Below are 15,874 nucleotides of genomic sequence, written 5' to 3'. Positions count from 1 at the left end.
ATGATGCTTGCTATGCTTGTGGCCAAGACGCCAATATGAATTATGCTTATGGAGATGAACTTGCTATAGTTCCTTATGTTAAGCATGAAATTGTTGCTATTGCACCCACACATGATAGTCCTATTATCTTTTTGAATTCTCCAAACTACACTATATCGGAGAAGTTTGCTCTTATTAAGGAATATATTGATGGGTTGCCTTTTACCATTGCACATGATGATTTTGATGAATATAATATGCATGTGCTTGCTGCTCCTACTTGCAATTATTATGAGAGAGGAACTATATCTCCACCTCTCTATGTTTCCAATATGATAAAATTGCAAGAAACTTTTTATACTATGCATTGGCCTTTACTTTGTGTGCATGACTTGTTCTTTTATGACATGCCGATGCATAGGAAGAGAGTTAGACTTCGTCATTACATGATATATGTTACCTTGTGCTCACCACTAAATTACGAATCATTGTTAATTAAAATTGGCTTTGATATACCTTGGGATCTGGGTGGATCCATTACTTGAGCACTATATGCCTAGCTTAATGGCTTTAAAGAAAGCGCTGCCAGGGAGACAACCTAGAAGTTTTAGAGAGTCATTTATTTCTGTTGAGTGCTTTTATATAGTTTAAAAACAAAAAAATAAAGTGGGGAACCCAAAACTTTTTCAAAAAGGAAAGCGGAAGTGAGAAAGACAAACATTGTTGAAGTGGGAGCTAGACTTGAACTTTGTTCATGCTCACGGAAACTTTGTGAATCTTGATTACAGAAACTTTTCAATAAAAATAATTATCCCCTTGTTCAAATCCATTGTATTACAAAATAATGTGCCAAGGTTTGCCTTTAGGATGTTTACATTTGCTTGATGGTTTGTACGGTGCAGGACAGAAACTTTGTCTATAGTGCGCGATTTTACATTTTTAGCTGGAATGTCAAATGGTTTTGATTCTTTTTGCAATGTCTTACTATACAAATTGTTTATTTTTCCTAATTTTTGTAGAATGTTTCAAGTATCAGAATTATGGTGAATGTTCAGATTATTACAGACTGTTCTGTTTTACACAGATTCTGTTTTTGATGCATAGTTTGCTTGTTTTGATGAAACTATCGATTCATATCAGTGGATTAAGACATGAAAAAGTTATATTACAGTAGACACAATGCAAAAAATAATAATAATTGGTTTGCAACAGTACTTAGAGTAGTGATTTGCTTCATTATACTAACGGATCTTACCGAGTTTCCTGTTGAAGTTTTGTGTGGATGAAGTGTTCGATGATCGAGAAGGTCTTGATGTGAGAAGAAGGAAGAGAGGCAAGATCTCAAGCTTGGGGATGCCCGAGGCAGCCCAAGTAAATATTCAAGGAGACTCAAGCGTCTAAGCTTGGGGACGCCCCGGAAGCTATCCCCTCTTTCTTCAACAAGTATCGGTATGTTTTCGGATTCGTTTTGTTCATGCGATATGTGCAATCTTGGAGCGTATTTTGCATTTAGTTTTATTTTTTTCTTTTATGCGCCATGCTGGTATGAGATGGTCCTTGGTTGATTTATAGAATGCTCTTTGCACTTCACTTATATCTTTTGAGTATGGCTTTGTAGAATGCTTCATGTGCTTCACTTATATCTATTGAAGTTTGGATTGCCTGTTTCTCTTTACATAGAAAACCGCCATTTGTAGAATGCTCTTTTGCTTCACTTAGATTTGTTAGAGCACGGGCATATCTTTTGTAGAAAGAATTAAACTCTCTTGCTTCACTTATATCTATTTAGAGAGATGACAGGAATTGGTCATTCACATGATTAGTCATAAAATCCTACATAAAACTTGTAGATCACTGAATATGATATGTTTGATTCCTTGCAATAGTTTTGCGATATAAAGATGGTGATATTAGAGTCATGCTAGTGGGTAGTTGTGGATCGTAGAAATACTTGTGTTGAAGTTTGTGATTCCCATAGCATGCACGTATGGTGAACCATTATGTGATGAAGTCAGAGCATGATTTATTTATTGATTGTCTTCCTTATGAGTGGTGGTCGGGGATGAGCGATGGTCTTTTCCTACCAATCTATCCCCCTAGGAGCATGCGCGTAGTACTTTGTTTCGATGACTAAAAGATTTTTGCAATAAGTACGTGAGTTCTTTATGACTAATGTTGAGTCCATGGATTATACGCACTCTCACCCTTCCACCATTGCTAGCCTCTCTAGTATCGTGCAACTTTCACCGGTACCTTAAACCCACCATATATCTTCCTCAAAACAACCACCATACCTACCTATCATGGCATTTCCATAGCCTTTCCGAGATATATTTCCATGCAACTTCCATCATCATCATATACATGACTTGAGCATTCATTGTCATATTGCTTTGCATGATCGTAAGATAGCTAGCATGATGTTTTCATGGCTTGTCCGTTTTTTGATGTCATTGCTACGCTAGATCATTGCATATCCCGGTACACCACCGGAGGCATCCAAATAGAGTCATACTTTGTTCTAGACATTGAGTTGTAATATTGAGTTGTAAGTAAATAAAAGTGTGATGATCATCATTAGAGCATTTCCCCAGTGAGGAAAGGATGATGGAGACTATGATTCCCCCATAAGTCGGGATGAGACTACGGACTTTACAAAAAAATAAAAGAGGCCAAAGAAGCCCAAATAAGAAAAAGAGGCCAAAGAAGCCCACCAAAAAAACAAAAAAATGAGAGAAAAAGATAGAAGGGGCAGTGCTACTATCCTTTTTCCACACTTGTGCTTCAAAGTAGCACCATGTTCTTCATATAGAGAGTCTCTTGAGTTATCATTTTCATATACTAGTGGGAATTTTCATTATAGAACTTGGCTTGTATATTCCGATGATGGGCTTCCTCAAATGCCCGAGGTCTTCATGAGCAAACAAGTTGGATGCACACCCACTTAGTTTCAGTTGGAGCTTTCATACACTTATAGCTCTAGTGCATCCGTTGCATGGCAATCCCTACTCACTCATATTGATATCTATTGATGGGTATCTCCATAGCCCGTTGATACGCCTAGTTGATGTGAGACTATCTTCTCCTTTTTGTCTTCTCCACCATCATATTCTATTCCACCTATAGTGCTATGTCCATGGCTCACGCTCATGTATTGCGTGAAAGTTGAAATGGTTTGAGAACGTCAAAAGTATGAAACAATTGCTTGGCTTGTCATCGGGGTTGTGCATGATGTGAATATTTTGTGTGGTGAAGATGGAGCATAGCCAGACTATATGATTTTGTAGGGATAACTTTCTTTGGCCATGTTATTTTGAAAAGACATGATTGCTTTATTAGTAGGCTTGAAGTACTATTGTTTTTATGTCAAATGATAGACTATTGCTTTGAATCACTCGTATCTTAATATTCATGCCATGATTAGATATGTGATCAAGATTATGCTAGGTAGCATTCCACATCAAAAATTATCTTTTTTATCATTTAGCTACTCGAGGACGAGCAGGAATTAAGCTTGGGGATGCTGATACGTCTTTGTCGTATCTATAATTTTTGATTGTTCCATGCCAATATTCTACAACTTTCAAATACTTTTGGCAACTTTTTATACTATTTTTGGGACTAACATATTGATCCAGTGCCCAGTGCCAGTTCCTGTTTGTTGCATGTTTTTTGTTTCAAAGAATATCCATATCAAACGGAGTCCAAACGGAATAAAAACTGACGGAATTTTTTTGGAATATATATGATTTTTGGGAAGAAAAATCGCACGAGGCAGGGGGGCGCCCCAGGGGGGCAGGCGCGCCCCTGACCCTCGTGGCCACCCCGTAAGGCGGTTGATGCCCTTCTTTCGCCGCAAGAAAGCTAATATCTTGATAGAGGTCGTGTCAAAATTTCAGCCCAATCGGAGTTACGGATCTTCGGGAATATAAGAAACGGTGAAAGGGTAGAATCTGAGAATGCAGAAACAAAGAGAGACAGAGAGACAGATCCAATCTCGGAGGGGCTCTCACCCCTCCCGTGCCATGGAGGCCATGGACCAGAGGGGAAACCCTTCTCCCATCTAGGGAGGAGGTCAAGGAAGAAGAAGGAGGGGGGCTCTCTCCCCCTTGCTTCCGGTGGCACCGGAGTGCCACTGGGGGTCATCATCATCACCGCGATCTACACCAACACCTCCGCCATCTTCACCAACATCTCCATCACCTTCCCCCCTCTATCTACAAAGGTCCACTCTCCCGCAACCCGCTGTACTCTCTACTTGAACATGGTGCTTTATGCTTCATATTATTATCCAATGATGTGTTGCCATCCTATGATGTCTGAGTAGATTTTCGCTGTCCTATCGGTGGTTGATGAATTGCTATGATTGATTTAATTTTCTTGTGGTTATGTTTCTGTCCTTTGGTGCCCATCATATGATTGCGCGCGTGGATCACACCCTAGGGTTAGTTGTATGTTGATAGGACTATGTATTGGAGGGAAAGAGTGACAGAAGCTTCAACCTAGCATAGAAATTGATGCATACGGGATTGAAGGGGGACCAATATATCTTAATGCTATGGTTGGGTTTTACCTTAATGAACATTAGTAGTTGTGGATGCTTGCTAATAGTTCCAATCATAAGTGCATAGAATTCCAAGTCAGGGATGACATGCTAGCAGTGTCCTCTCCCACATAATACTTGCTATCGGTCTAGTAAAGTAGTCAATTGCTCAGGGGCAATTTCGCAACTCCTACCACCACTTTTCCACACTCGCTATATTTACTTTATTGTTTCTTTATCTAAACAACCCCTACTTTTTATTTACGTAATCTTTATTATCTTGCAAACCTATCCAACAACACCTACAAAGTACTTCTAGTTTCATACTTGTTCTAGGTAAAGCGAACATCAAGCGTGCGTAGAGTTGTATCGGTGGTCGATAGAACTTGAGGGAATATTTGTTCTACCTTTAGCTCCTCGTTGGGTTCGACACTCTTACTTATCAAAAACTGTTGCGATCCCCTATACTTGTGGGTTATCAATGCTTGATCCCCTCATCACTAACAAACTCATCCAAGGTGTAGTTCTTGAACTCGGTGCCGTTGTCACTTCTTATTGTCAAGATCTTTGCATTGTGTTGACGTTGAGCTTCATTTGCAAAGTCGATGATGGTTTGTCGGGTCTCACTCATCCTCTTGAAGAAATATACCTGAGTGTATCTTGAATAATCATCCACAATCACCAAGCAATACTTTCTACCCCCAAGACTATCAAAGGATGGAGGCCCAAAGAGATCCATGTGAAGGAGCTCCAAGGGCCTCTTCGAGTAGATGATAGTCGTGGGAGGGTGAGCCTTATCATGTAGCTTTCCTTTGATACAAGCACTGCAAGCACGATCTTTGGAAAAACTAACATTTGTTAGTCCACGGACATGGTCCCCCTTGAGAAGACTTTGCAAAGATCTCATATTGATGTGGGCAAAACGGCGATGCTAAAACCATCCCTCGCCAACTTTATCCATTAGGCATGTCGCGGTCTTAGTGGGTCGCTCCGAAAAGTTAATCACATAAAGAGCGTTCTCGACATGACCAACAAAGGCTACTTTAAGAGTCTTGCTCCACAAGAGGGCCATGGTATCAATATCAAGGAAGGTGGCAAAGCCCATGAGTGCAAGTTGACGAACGGAAAGTAAGTTGTATGCAAGGGACTCAACAAACATGACTTTCTCGATCGTGAGATCATGAGAAATTACAACCTTGCCAAGACCCAATAGCTTAGAATATGAAGCATCACCTGCTACCTCTTGAGCACTGTGTTGGTTTTCCCTTGAAGATGAAAGGGTGATGTAGCAGAGCAGCGTAAGTATTTCCCTCAGTTTTTGAGAACCAAGGTATCAACCCAGTAGGAGGCCACGCACGAGTCCCTCGCACCTACAAAAACAAATAAACTCCTCGCAACCAACGCGATAAAGGGGTTGTCAATCCCTTCATAGTCACCTACGAGGGTGAGATCTGATAGATATGATAAGATAATATTTTTGGTATTTTTATGATAAAGAGAAATACAGATGCAAGTAAAATAAATGGCAAAGGAAATAACTAAATATTGGAAGATTAATATGATGGAAAATAGGCCCGGGGGCCATAGGTTTCACTAGAGGCTTCTCTCGAGAGCATAAGTATTATGGTGGGTGAAAAAATTACTGTTGAGCAATTGACAGAATTGAGCATAGTTATGAGAATATCTAGGTATGATCATGTATATAGGCATCACGTCCAAGACAAGTAGACCGACTCCTGCCTGCATCTACTACTATTACTCCACACATCGACCGCTATCCAGCATGCATCTAGAGTATTAAGTTCAAGAGAACAGAGTAACGCTTTAAGGAAGATGGCATGATGTAGAGGGATAAACTCATGCAATATGATATAAACCCCATCTTGTTATCCTCGATGGCAACAATACAATACGTGCCTTGCCACCCCTACTGTCACTGGGAAAGGACACCGCAAGATTGAACCCAAAGCTAAGCACTTCTCCCATTGCAAGAAAGATCAATCTAGTAGGCCAAACCAAACTAATAATTCAAAGAGACTTGCAAAGATAACCAATCATACATAAAAGAATTCAGAGAAGATTCAAATATTGTTCATAGATAAACTTGATCATAAACCCACAATTCATCTATCTCAACAAACACACCAAAAAAGAAGATTACATCGAATAGATCTCCACAGGAGAGGGGGAGAACTTTGTATTGAGATCCAAAAAGAGAGAAGAATCCATCTAGCTAATAACTATGGACCCGTAGGTCTGAAGTAAACTACTCACACTTCATCGAAGAGGCTATGGTGCTGATGTAGAATCCCTCTGTGATTGATACCCCCTCCAGCGGAGCTCCGAAAAAGGCCCCAAGATGGGATCTCGTGGATACAGAAAGTTACGGCAGTGGAATTAGGGTTTTGGCTCCGTATCTGGTAGTTTGGGGGTACGTAGGTATATATAGGAGGAAGGGGTACGTCGGTGGAGCAACGTGGGCCCCTCGAGGGTGGAGGGCACGCCTGGGGGGGGGGTAGGCGCGCCCTCCTACCTCGTGCCCTCCTGGTTGCTTTCTTGACGTAGGGTCCAAGTCCTCTAGATCATGTTTGTTCCAAAAACCACGTTCCCGAAGGTTTCATTTCATTTGGACTCCGTTTGATATTCTTTTTCTGCGGAACCCTAAAATAGGCAAAAAAACAGCAATTTTGGGCTGGGCCTCCAGTTAATAGGTTAGTCCCAAAAATATTATAAAAGTGTATAATAAAGCCCAATAATGTCCAAAACATGATATAATATAGCATGGAACAATAAAAAATTATAGACACTTGGAGACGTATCAAGCATCCCCAAGCTTAATTCCTGCTCGTCCTTGAGTAGGTAAATGATAAACTACACACATCATCGGAGAGGCTATGGTGTTGATGTAGAAGCCCTCCATGATCGATTCCCCCTCCGACGGAGCTCCGGAAAAGGCCCAAGATGGGATTTCTTGGGTACAAAAGGTTGCGGCGGTGGAAATAGGGTTTCGTGGTGCTCCTAGATGTTTTCGAGGTATGTGGACATATATAGGAGGAAGAAGTAGGTTGGTGGAGCCACAAGGGGCCCACGAGGGTGGGGGGCGCGCCCAGGGGGGCAAGCGCGCCTCCCTGCCTCGTGGCCTCCTCATTGATTTCTTTACGTCTACTCCAAGTCCCTTAGATCACGTTTGTTCCAAAAATAACTCTCCCGAAGGTTTCATTCCGTTTGGTTTCCATTTGATATTCCTTTTCTGCGAAACACTGAAACGGGCAAAAAACAGCAATTTGCACTAGGCCTTGGGTTAGTAGCTTAGTCCCAAAAATAATATAAAAGTGTATAAATAAGCCCATTAACATCCAAAATAGATAATATGATAGCATGTAACAATCAAAAATTATAGATACGTTGGAGACGCATCAAGCATCCCCAAGCTTAATTCCTCCTCGTCCTCGAGTAGGTAAATGATAAAAACAGAATTTTTGATGTGGAATGCTCCCTAGCATAATTCTCAATGTAATTTTCTTTATTGTGGCATGAATATTCAGATTGAAAGATTCAAGACAAAAGTTTAATATTGACATAAAAACAATAATACTTCAAGCTACTAACTAAGCAATCATTTCTTCTCAAAATAACATGGCAAAAGAAAGTTCATCCCTACAAAATCATATAGTTTGGTCATGCTCCATTTTCGTCACACAAGAATGCTCTCATCTTGCACAACCCCAATGACAAGCCAAGCAATTGTTTCATACTTTAGTAATCTCAAACTTTTTTCAACTTTCACGCAATACTTGAGCGTGAGCCATGGATATAGCACTATGGGTGGAATAGAATAATATGATGGGGGTTATGTGGAGAAGACAAAAAAGGAGAAAGTCTCACATTGACGCGGCTAATCAACGGGCTAGGGAGATGCCCATCAATTGATGTCAATGCAGGGAGTAGGGATTGCCATGCAACGGATGCACTAGAGCTATAAATGTATGGAAGCTCAACAAAATAAACTAAGTGGGTGTGCATCCAACTTGCTTGCTCACGAAGACCTAGGGCATTTGAGGAAGCCCATTGTTGGAATATACAAGCCAAGTTCTATAATGAAAAATTCCCACTAGTATATGAAAGTGACAAAACAAGAGACTCTCTATCATAAAGATCATGGTGCAACTTTGAAGCACAAGTGTGGAAAAAGAGGATAGTAGCATTGTCCCTTTTTATTTGTTTTTTGGACTTTCCTTTTGTTGGCCTTTATTCTTTTATTCTTTTTATATTTGGGACAATGCTCTATTAATGCTGATCATCACACTTCTATTTATTTACAAGTCAATGATTACAACTCGATACTAGAACAAAATATGACTATATATGAATGCCTCCGGCGGTGTATCGGGAAGGGCAATGAATCAAGAGTGCCATGTATGATAAATTAAGCACGGGGGCTTTGCCACAAATACGATGTCAACTACATGATCATGCAAAGCAATATGAGAATGATGAAGCGTGTCATAAATGAAACGTAAAGTTGCATGGCAATATATCTTATAATGGCTATGGAAATGCCATAATAGGTAGGTATGGTGGCTGTTTTGAGGAAGATATAAGGAGGTTTATGTGTGACAGAGCATATCATATCACGGGGTTTGGATGCACCGGTGAAGTTTGCACGAACTCTCATGGTGAGAAAGGGCAATGCACGGTACCTAAGAGGCTAGTAATGATGGAAGGGTGAGAGTGCGTATAATCCGTGGACTCAACATTTGTCATAAAGAACTCATATACTTATTGCAAAAATCTACAAGTCATCAAAAACCAAGCACTACACGCATGCTCCTAGGGGTATAGATTGGTAGGAAAAGACCATCGCTCGTCCCCGACCGCCATTCATAAGGAAGACAATCAAAGAACACCTCATGTTTCAAATTTGTTACACAACTGTTACCATGCGTGCATGCTACGGGAGTTGCAATCTTCAACACAAGTATTTCTCAAATTCGAAACTACTCAACTAGCACAACTCTAATATCACCATCTTTATATCTCATAACAATTATCAAGCATCCAACTTCTCATAGTATTCAACACACTTTTTATGCAAGTTTTTATTATACCAATCTTGGATGCCTATCATATTAGGACCAAATTTATAACCAAAGCAAATTACCATGCTGTTCTAAAGGACTCTCAAAATAATATAAGTGAAGCATGAGAGATCAATAATTTCTATAAAATAAAACCACCACCGTGCTATAAAAGATATAAGTGAAGCACTAGAGCAAAATTATCTGGCTCAAAAGATATAAGTGAAGCACATAGAGTATTCTAATAAATTCCAATTCATGTGTGTATCTCCCAAAAGGTGTGTACATCAAGGATGATTGTGGTAAACTAAAAATCAAATAATCAAATCATACAAGACGCTCCAAGCAAAACACATATCATGTGGTGAATAAAAATATAGCCTCAAGTAAAGTTACCGATGGAAGAAGACGAAAGAGTGGATGCCTTCCGGGGCATCCCCAAGCTTAGGATTTTTGTTGTCCTTGAATTTTACCTTGGGGTGCCTTGTGCATCCCTAAGCTTAGGCTCTTGCCACTCCTTATTCCATAATCCATCAAATCTTTACCCAAAAGTTGAAAACTACACAACACAAAACTCAACAGAAAATCTCATAAGCTCCGTTAGTATAAGAAAACAAACCACCACTTAAGGTACTGTAATCAATTCATTCTTTATTTATATTGGTGTTAAACCTACTGTATTCCAACTTCTCTATGGTTCATACCCTCCAATACTAGCCATAGATTCATCAAAATAAGCAAACAACACACGAAAAACAGAATCTGTCAAAAACAGAACAGTCTGTAGTAATCTGTAGGTTTCTTATACTTCTGTAACCTCAACAATTCTTAAATAAATTGTTGGACGTGAGTAATTTTTCTATTAATCATCTGCCAAAATAATCAACCTAATCGCACTCTCCAGTAAAAAATGGCAGCAAATCTCGTGAGCGCTAAAGTTTTTATTTTTTACAGCAAGACCACTAAAACTTCCCCCAAGTCTTTCCAAAGGTTCTACTTGGAACAAGCACTAATTAAAAGCATAAAACCACATCTAAACAGATTATATATGAATTATTCATTACTAAACAGAACCAAAAATCAAGAAACAAAAATAAAATTGGGTTGCCTCCCAACAAGCGCTATCGGTTTACGCCCCTAGCTACGCATAAAAGCAAGAATAGATCTAGGTATTATCATCTTTGTATGCAATTCATAGGTGGATATCATAATAGATTCATCAAGTAATTTAATTTTCTTCCTAGAAAAGTTTTCCATGCCTTTCCTTAACGGAAATTGGAATCTAATATTCGCTTCTTTCATATCAATAATTGCACCAATCGTTCTAAGGAAAGGTCTACCAAGAATAATAGGACATGTAGGATTGCAATCAATATCAAGAACAATGAAATCTACGAGCACATAATTCCTATTTGAAAAAATAAGAACATCATTAATCCTTCCCATAGGTTTCTTAATAGAGGAATCCGCAAGATGCAAATTTAAAGAACAATCATCAAATTCACGAAAACCTAATACATCACACAAAGTTTTTGGAATCGTGGAAACGCTAGCACCGAAATCACATAAAGCATAGCATTCATGATGCAAATTTTAATTTTAATAGTAGGTTCCCACTCATCATGAAGTTTTCTAGGGATATAAACTTCTAATTCAAGCTTTTCTTCATAAGATTGCATCAAAGCATCAACGATATGTTTGGTAAAAGCTTTATTTTGACTATAAGCATGCGGAGAATTTAGCATGGATTGCAACAAGGAAATACAATCTATTAAAGAACAATTATCATAATTAAATTCCTTGAAATCCAAAATAGTGGGCTCATTGCTATGTAAAGTTTTGACCTCTCCAATCCCGCTTTTACCAACTTTTGCATCAAGATCTAAAAACTCCGAATCATTGGGACGCCTTTTAACTAAAGTTGACTCATCTCTAGTCCCATCATTATCAAGATTCATATTGCAAGACAAAGATTTAATAGGAGTCACATCAATCACTTTAAGATCTTCATCCTTATTATCATCAAAACTAGAAGAACACATTTTTATAAGGCAATCCTTTTTAGCACGCATCCTAGCGGTTCTTTCTTTGCACTCATAAATGGAAATTATCATGGCTTTGAGAGACTCATTGATATCATGCTTAGGTGGAATAGATATAAGTTTCAAAGAATCAACATCAAGAGAAATTATATCCACGTTCCTAGCCAACTCATCAATCTTAGACAATTTTTCTTCAATCAAAGCATTGAAACTATTTTGCGATCTAATAAATTATTTAATACCATATTCAAAATCAGAGGGCATCTTATTATTATTTCCATAAGAGTTGTTGTAGGAATTACCATAATTATTAGAGGAATTACTAGGATACGGCATAGGATTAAAGTTTCCTCTATACGCGTTGTTACCAAAATTGTTCCTACCAACAAAATTCACATCCATAGATTCATTATTATTCTCAATCAAGGTAGACAAAGGCATATCATTAGCATAAGAAGAAACACTCTTATTAGCAAACAATTTCATAAGTTCATCCATCTTTCCACTCAAAACATTAATTTCTTCTATAGCATGAACCTTTTTACTAGTAGATCTTTCGGTGTGCCATTGAGAATAATTAACCATATTATCTAGGAGTTTGGTAGCTTCTCCTAAAGTGATTTCCATAAAAGTGCCTCCCACGGTCGAATCTAAAAGATTTCTAGAAGCAAAATTCAATCCAGCATAAAAATATTGTATGATCATCCATAAATTCAAACCATGTGTAGGGCAATTGCGAATCATTAATTTCACCCTCTCGCAAGATTGTGCAACATGCTCATGATATAGTTGCTTAAAGTTCATAATGTCGTTTCTAAGAGAGATGATCTTCGCGGGAGGAAATACTTAGAGATAAAAGCATCTTTGCACTTATTCCAAGAATCAATAGTATTTTTAGGCAAAGAGGAAAACCAAGTTTTAGCACGATCTCTAAGCGAAAACGGGAATAACTTCAATTTAACAATATCATTATCCACATCTTTCTTCTTTTGCATATCACACAAATCAACAAAGTTGTTTAGATGGGTAGCAGCATCTTCACTAGGAAGGCCGGAAAACGGATCTTTCATGACAAGAGTCAGCAAAGCAGTATTAATTTCACAAGATTCAGCATCGGTAAGAGGAGCAGTTCGAGTGCTAATAAAAACATTATTGTTGGTATTGGAAAAACGACACAATTTAGTATTATCTTGAGCCATCGTCACAAATAATCCAACACACAAGCACACAAGAAGCGAGCGAAAAAGAGGCGAACGGAAAAATGGCCAGCGGAAAAGAGGGTGAATAAAATGGCAAGGGTGAAGTGGGGGAGAAGGAAATGTCGGGGGAAACTGACCCACGAACACCTATGGGGCCGGCTGACCGGGCCCCTTTCAGTTCGGTGGGGGGCGGAGGTTGCACGAAGAGCAGATCGAGGCGAAGCACACGAGCGGTTTACCCAGCTTCGGAGCTCTCCGGAGAGATAATACTCCTACTGCTGCTCGTCTGGTTGTATTATCTGGTGTTCTTGCTCTCGAGCGAGAGAACGATGTTCTCTGGGCTACGAATGAATCGAAGCAAACTGTCCGAACCCCCTCTACGTTGCGCATGGACCTCCTTTTATACGCTAAAGGGGTCACCGACAGGTGGCAACGCAGAGGAGGGTAAAAACGTAAAAAGCAAGGTAGGTGATACAGTTGCTTGTACAGTGCACCCTACCTAACTCTGACGGCAGGGGACAAGGGCATTGAATGCCCGTCTGAGTCGCCCAAACAGTGCAGAAAAGGACCGTTAAGGGCGCCACCGTTCGCCACGATGGTGATCTTGTCAGCTTCGCATGCCACAGTGCACCGCTGGCTGCACAGCTTCCCGCCACGCGCGCCTGGAGAGGCCCCCGGAGCGACACGTTGGTGGATGCGCTGGAGCGTGGGCGCAGAGTGGCCGCCTGCCGCGGCAAGCGCCTTGCCGCTGCTGCTATCTTGTCGGGTCCGGAGGCTTGTCGCTCGCCGGGCTTCGAGGTACCTTATTTAGTATTCCCGGCAAGCTCCTCTTGCCGGGGCCTTGTCACCTTGCCGGAGCGCGTGGCGCGTCGCGGCAAGTTCCTTGGTGTGCCTTGGTTGGCCTTCCCGGCAAGCTCCTCTTGCCGGGATCTTGTCTACTTAGCTTATATACTTTGCTCTTGGATGGCTCCAAGGGAACCTTGGAGGGTCTTGGCGTTCGCCCGGCAAGCCTTGCCGCGGGGTGCTGCAACTGCCCGTGCACAAGTTCGGGGTACTAGGGTACCCCTATTCTAGTACACCGACAGGAGCCCCCGGGCCTGGGCCAGACATGGTGCCGAGCGCTGTTGGGCCAGGCCCAAGACAGGGCACGGGCACACGCGGGCTGGGCCACGCCAAATCTTGTTCCATATCCACCGCGCTCTCCCATAACGGCACGCGTTGATTGCGGCATCGTGGGAGAGATCGTGGGTGGTTGTTTAAGCGGAAGGCCGAAACGTCCGCCCCGTCCCTCTTTATAAGCAGAGGAAACAGGGGCAGTTCGTCCCCCCTCGCTGCTTACTGCTACTCCTTCTTCACAAATTCCGCCGCTCCCCTCTTCTTCTCGAAGCCGAGAGAGCAGCGCTCCCCCCCCCATTGCCACCAGCATCACCACGCCGTCGACCTTCTCCACCACCTCCGCCATGGCCCCGAAAGCCGACAAGGGAAAGGGCGTGAAGTCGGCCGAGGCGCAGCGGCTCGCGGCGCTGCGGAAGGAGCGGGCGATCTTCACCCCCCAGCTCGGAGTGCAGGAGCTGAGGGAGTACTTCTACCTCTTTTGGGCGACGGAGACGCGTGCACATCCGCGCACGAGGGTACTCCCAGCCGCTGCCACAGAGTCGGCTCCAAATGGGTACCCGTTCTTCCCGCTATTCTTCTACTGCGGGCTCTGCCCGCCTTTCTCGGAATTCTTTTGTGACATTATGAACACGTATGGCTTCCGCCTCCTTGACTTCACCCCCAATGCTGTCCTGACCATGGCAGTTTTCGCACACTTGTGCGAAAACTTTGTCAGAGTCCACCCTAGTGTTGCCCTTTTCCGCCACTACTTCATTCCTCGGGTAGAGAGAGGAGAGCCGCTTGCCAGAGGGATTGCCTGGGTCTCGAGAGTCGGCAAGAAGGAGGCGTACTTGGATGGTGAGCTCCGCAGCAAGTGGGAGGAGTGGAGAGCGGAGTGGTGTTGGATCGTCGAGGAGGATCCGCAGCCCTTCACCGCCGTGCGCCAAACTCCAATAGTGCGCGGCAATGACTGGAGCAATATGGCCCCGGAAGACGAGAGGCTGAAGATCGCCATCACTAGGATTCTTCGCCTCAGGCTTGTCGGGCTCACCGTAGGTGCTGTCGGGGCAGATTTTCTCTGCCGCCGCATTGCCCCCTTGCAGGAGAGGAGGAGGCCCGCCTGGGAATTCAAGAATTCAGCGGACATCATGAGGCTGCGGCCGGGCCTCAACTACAACTTCATTGTCTTGGAGTTGGATGCAATGCTCTTGGAATTATTCAAACGCGACCCCCAGCACCCATTCACACTGCCGAGGGGCGTAGTTCCTTTGTGCAATAACTCTTCGCTTGACCGGATCCGTGCCATGATGCCGTTGTGTGATTCACACGGCATCGTCCCGACTTGGCAAGAGCCTGCGGACGACGTTGTGCGAGCGTTCTTCGACACCTTGGAGGAAGTGCCGGCCGCGCCGACGAGCAGAAGAGCCTCACCCGTGACACCACCGACGAGGAGCTGCAACTCATCGCTACTAGGGCGGGAGAGGCTGCGGCTGCAGCTGCCGCAGGCGCATTCGGGTTCACCGTGGAGGAGGCGGAGGCTGCAGAGGCGGCAAACCTTGCCGAACGTGCGGAGTTCATGGGCGAGGAGGAGCCTTCCGGTTCCGAAGCCGAGTCGAGCGAGGCCGGCGAGGAGGAGTCTAAGCCTTCAGAGAACTTGCCGCGGGCGGAGCCCCCGGCCCCGCCAAGGAGGCGCCTTCGCAGGGCCGGGGACGCAGCGGGGCGGCAGCCGGCTCCACAGCCACCGAGCCGCGCGACGCGCTCTACCGCGGCAAGCAATGTTGCCGCGGGAGCGCCCCACGCAACAGCGGCAACTAGAGCGGGATCTTCCCAAACCACCGCTACTGCCCCCGCCAAGCGGGCAAGGGATCCTACTCCTCCACCTCGCCGCACAGGAGGAGGGCCGGACTTCGATCTTTCCGCGCTCAGCTCCGACGAGGA

This window comes from Triticum dicoccoides, chromosome 4A (assembly GCF_002162155.2).
Source record: "Triticum dicoccoides isolate Atlit2015 ecotype Zavitan chromosome 4A, WEW_v2.0, whole genome shotgun sequence".
NCBI lineage: Eukaryota > Viridiplantae > Streptophyta > Magnoliopsida > Poales > Poaceae > Triticum > Triticum dicoccoides.
The sequence above is the reverse complement of the archived record's forward strand: the minus strand, read 5'-3'. Positions refer to the sequence as shown.